General features: G+C 46.9%; 1 pseudogene; it reads left to right on the plus strand.

Annotated features, from left to right (window-relative positions):
- The first annotated feature begins 3,462 nt into the window (after positions 1–3,462).
- On the plus strand, positions 3,463–4,248 carry LOC147959662 (uncharacterized; annotated as a pseudogene).
- Positions 4,249–5,567: the final 1,319 nt, after the last annotated feature.

The following is a 5,567-nucleotide window of genomic DNA, read 5'->3' on the forward strand; positions in this document are numbered from 1 at the left end:
GACAGACTCCAATATGATCTCATCACTCGCCGAGCCGTCCCCCTGTGGTACTCGAATTTCTTCAAGTCGGACCATCCTCCCACTGGCCTCCCGATTGAGAAACTCTTTCTCAAGGAAAACCCCGTTCCGAGCAACAAACACTTTGTTCTCTTCCCGGTTGTAGAAGCTATATCCCAAGGTTTCCCTCGGATATCCCACGAATATGCATTTATCCAACTTGGGTGTAAGCTTGTCTGACATAAGTCGCTTGACAAATGCTTCACAACCCCAAATCTTTAGAAAAGACAAACTGGGACTCTTCTCGGTCCACATCTCATGTGGTGTCTTATATACATATTTTGATGGTACCCTGTTAAGTGTGAAAGCTGCAGTTTCTAGAGTGTATCCCCAGAATGACAAGGGTAAATCCGATTTGCTCATCATTGACCAGACCATGTCCAACAAGGCTCTATTCCTCCATTCCGACACACCGTTTCTCTGTGGCGTTCATGGGGGTGTGAGCTGAGGTACAATACCTCGGCTTTTCAGATGATCATCAAACTCCTAGCTCATGTACTCACCTCCATGATCTGATCATAGAAGTTTTATAGTCTTGCCGAGCTGATTCTCAACCTCGTTTGAAACTCTTTGAGCTTTTCAAAAGTTTCCGACTTGTACCTCATCAAATAGATATATCCATATCTACTCAAGTCATCGCTAAAAGTCATGAAGTACTGATAGCCACCTCTGGCAGTTGTGCTCATTGGACCACACACATTGCTATGTATAAGTTCCAATAGCTCGGACACCATCTCGCAACTCTTTGCGAAAGGAGACTTAGTCATCTTGCTGAGCAAGCATGATTCGCATGACTCGAATGACTCAAAGTTGGACAAAGTTAGGAGCCCATCGTCATGGAGCTTCTTCATGCGTTTCAGACTAATATGTCCAAGTCGGCAATGCCAGAAGTATGTCGGATTTATCTCATTAGGCTTATGCCTCTTGACATTCATGTTATAGACCGGTTCCTATTCTAGATTCAATATAAATAGCCCATCAACAATAGGTGCATAGCTGTGGAACATATCATTCAAATAAAATGAACAATCATTGTCCTTTAAATTGAATTCATAACCTTGACTCATCAAGCATGAGGCAGAAATAATGTTCCGACTAAGTGCAGGAATGTAATAACAATTATTCAATTCCAAAATAACTCTAGAAGGAAGCTCGAGCTGCATCGTGCCGACCTCCAATGCAGCAACTCTTGCTTTGTTGCCGACCCTGATGTCAATCTCCCCTAGTGCCACATGCCTAACTCTTACTAGCCCCTGCATCGAGCTACAAATATGAACAACCGATCCGGTATCAAATACCTAAGAGCTTCTAGGTATGTCAGCAAGTGTACCTTTGCCCGAAGAAGCATTTCCGGCCTTTTTGCCATGCTCTGGAAGCCACTTGCTACAGTTCCTCTTCTAGTGACCGGTCTCCTTTCAATGATAGCAAATGGTCTTCGAGTCCGGTCCAGACTTCGGCGCAGCGACAAAGGTTACCATCTCCGTGCCCTTTGCCATCTGGTGAACAGAAACATGGTGAACAGTAAATTCCAAAAAATAGCAAAAAAAATCTGAAATTTTGTGGGATCGAAGATACTCAAGGGATCATGGTGCACACAATTTTTCGCGTAGTTTGGACATTCCAGCAGCTCATGTCAAAGGAAAAACTTTAAAATGTACGTTGTGAACCTCAAATTCAAAAAGCATAGCTAGAAAATTCAAAAAATATGAAATTTTTTGGTATCAAAGAGGCTGGGGTGCGCAAGGTGCGTGCAAATTTTTGTTGTGTTTTGACACTGTAGGAGCTCGTGGAGAAAAAAAACAAAATTTGGTGCAGAAAAAAACTTTGAAAAACTGCACTATTTTGTTTTTTTGCTAGAGCACCTCGCATGTCATTTGATCACAAAAATTTGCAAGCACCTTGCGCACCCAAGCCTCTTTGATGCTAAAAAATTCATATTTTTAAAAATTTGCTTGCTATTGTTTTTGAATTTAATGTTCACAGCATATACATTTATATTTTTTCCTTTGCCATGAGTTCCTAGAATGTCCAAATAGCACAAAAATTTGCGCGCACCTTGCGCCCTTGAGTATCTTTGATCCCACAAAATTTCAGATTTTTTTGTTTTTTTTGCTATTTCTTCGAATTTACTGTTCACCATGTTACTATTCACCAGACGGTCAAAGCCCTTTGACCGGACAGCAAGGGCATTTCTATAAGGTGAATTGACGGAAGAGGGGTATTTTTGAGCATACCTGAAAATTAGGGGCAAATGCCAGGTGGTGGCTCAAGTTAGGGGGAGAAATGAAATTGTCCCTTCTTAATATCCTCCTCTGCCACTTTCAGCATCCCATGCAATTCAATAAACTTCTTATCCATGCCATGCATACGATAGTTCGAGATGAACATCCCATAGATGGGCGGAAGAGAACCCAGAACTGCATCAGTAGCCAGCTCATCCAAGAGCGGGAAGCCCAAACGATCCAAAGCTTGCACATATATGATCATCTTGATCACATGTGGGCTCACTGGATCAGCTTCCTTCAGCTTGCAATCCATCAAGGATCGCGAGACGTTGGACCTTTCGATCCTAGCCTTTTTTTGAAACATGCTCTTAAGACTTTCGATCATATCGTAAGCCTCAACATTTTCGAAATGTTGTTGCAAATCAGGCTCCATACAAGCCAGCATCAGACAGTTGTTCTTCGTTGATTCATCAACAAGTTTCTGGTAGGCATTCTTAGTTGTGGTATTAGCATTATTGGCAGGTTCCTCTGGAAGTGGATCCTCTAGAACATGTTCCTTTTTATCATGCTTGAGAATAATTCTCAGATTTCTATACCAGGTGGTAAATTTTGTTCCATTTAGTTTATCCTTATCCTTATCCTTTTCCAGAATTTTGTTCCATTCCCAAGTCTCTAATCTTCCAAGTTTTCTGCATTCTTATCATTGCTCGTTATTCTTGTTCACAATTTCATTAGCCGAGGAGCCCAAGTTGCTGGAGGAGGTGTCCAGCATCAGAAAAGATGCTACCGAGGAGGCTGCCAAGATGGCTGCTGCGGAGGGTAGGAACATGCTGCTGGGGACATCTAGGAGCCCCCAAAGGAAGCAGAGAAACCTCCCAGTAGTGCATCAGCATCAGGGGTGGTGATTGAAGAGAACATCCCCCTTCAGACCATGAGCCCCCTTTCCTCGTTTGGTATCTTGGTCGGGACCCCACATCCATCTTCAAGCCAATTAGCATTGGTGCTTGCCCAACCTGGCCTCGAAGCCCCTGGTTCTTCAGCAACAGTGAGCGTAGAGCTTGATGAGGAGATCCAACACATCATGGCGCCATTGTCCCAGCAGATTGGAGAAGACGACGACCCTGCCGACGCAGTCATGGACATGTCCTTCCTATAGTCTGTGGCGACAGGCATCAAGGAGATGCAGAACCGGTATGGCCAAAAGTGGCAAGCACTCAAGGAGCAGTGCAATTCCGCCATCAACATTGATCATAAACTGAGGGACAAGGGTATTGAGCTGCGCGAGTCGCATAACAAGCAGTTCCAAGTTCTTCTGCGGCAAGAGGAGACGATCTCCACGGAGAAAGAGGATGTCACCGCCCGGGAGGCCCGTCTGGCAGAGCGCACTGCGCTTCTGGACGCCAAGGAGAAGGGCATCTCTTCCCAGGAAGAGAAACTTGAGGCCACCCTTTGTAGGAAGAACGAGGAACTGGAGGTCCTTGTCCATCAGCGCACCAAGGAGCTGGAGGACAAGCACAAGGTGGCCCTCGAGGCGCTCTCCACTAACTCCGCTGCCTAATTAAAGAAGATTGATGATGACCTTGCCACTTCATCCACTGCCAAAGCTAATATTGACCAATAGGTGGCCAAACCGACAGAAGAGCTTGCCGGGAGTGCCAAGGAAGCCGCGGCCCTCAAGGATGAGGCGCGGAAAGCAGAGATCCTTCTAAAGGAGGTGCAATTGCAGCTCTCCTCCAAGAGCCAAGACCTTGATACTGCCAATGGCACCATCACTGGCATGAAGGCAAGGCTCGACACCTTGGAGAGCTCGACTGAGTCTAGCGGGGTTCATGAGAAACTACTGATGAACGACTTGGAGAACACAAGGATCCTCCGGAAGGATGCAAAGGACAAGCTGGCGAACCAAGTCCAGTTGTGCGACCTCTGGATCAAGAGCTTGGTCAATATCGCCAAACGCCTCGCCTAGATCGCAATGTTACATGGTAGTTTACCCAGGTTTGGGCCACCTTGCAGTGTAAAACCCTAATCCTACTTTATGGTGGATTGGCCTCACGAGGAGGTTGTGGATGAACTGCCTCGCGAGGGCTCTCGGGGAGAAGGTGGAATGGATTCTCCCTCTCTACGGTGGAGGCTAGCTTATAATTATAGTGGCCTTGGTCCTCTTCCCTCATAGATTAGTCGGGAAGGGATCCCACAACGGCCAATTTGAAAGGGGACAAGAAGTACATCTTATCTTGAAGAAAGGTGGTCTTCGCCTACAAAGCTTCGGGTCGTGACATAGAGGTCACTACAAAAAAAAGACACATACATGACATTTTGGGCCGAACGAATTGTTTTTCATGCTTATGACACTTCTATGATCATAATTGTGACAAAATCACGTATCATCATAGACGTGGTGGGCTCCTACTTCCATGAAAAAAAATCATGATATAAAATGGGCTTTTCGTCCTGGGCGGGCCGGAGACGCAGCTGCATGACACTCTTTAGGCCGTCCATGACGGAAAAATCATGGTAGAAGAGAGGGCAAGGAAATTATCAGGGAGTTCCCCATAACGGTGGGTGGTCGGGGCCGAGCGATGCATGGAGGTTTGTGCGTTTCTCTCATGTACGCGCGTGTGTGCAAGGCGTTGGCTAACTGAACCCGAGCAATCAATCCCTTGGCTGCTAAGTAAACCCAAGTGATTCATTCATTGCTGACTAAACCCGAGCGATTCATTCACTGCTGTTGCTAACTGAACCCAAGCAATCGATCACTACTGCTGCTTACTGAAGCCGATCGAGCCCCCGTGCGAGACGTAGCCAGACGATGTTGAGTTGCCTCTCCATGAACAGTGACCATTGCTACCGTGCACGCGGTATGTAGAACGAGCTGAGACGTGGTGAGTCGAGCCGGTTTGTTAGCTGTGGATCAACAGTTCCCGGTGGGGGTTGGATGAACAGGGCCCCGTGGTAGTAGGCCGTTGCTGCTGGATGAAAGGACCCTGAGGAGGCCGCCGCAGCCCATCCGGTTGGGGTGGATGAACAGGACCCCGTGGAGGCTCTATGAACAGCAGCCAGTGGAGGATGGATGAAAAGTAGCCGTGGATGAATGGTAGCCCATGGAGGCTGGAGGAGATCGATGGTGGATGAACAGTAGCCCGTGGAGGCTGGAGCAAGGCAGTAGAGAATGAATGAACAAGACCCTATTTCGACCATAGGCGCTCCATCACAAGTCCATTTCCTCTGTTTTGCGGTACGCCACACCCCTCCCGATGAACAGGACCCCGTTTCGACCGTAGGCAC

Source organism: Triticum urartu, chromosome 7A, assembly GCF_056163025.1.
Source record: "Triticum urartu cultivar PI428250 chromosome 7A, HENAU_Tu73, whole genome shotgun sequence".
NCBI classification, from domain to species: Eukaryota; Viridiplantae; Streptophyta; class Magnoliopsida; order Poales; family Poaceae; genus Triticum; species Triticum urartu.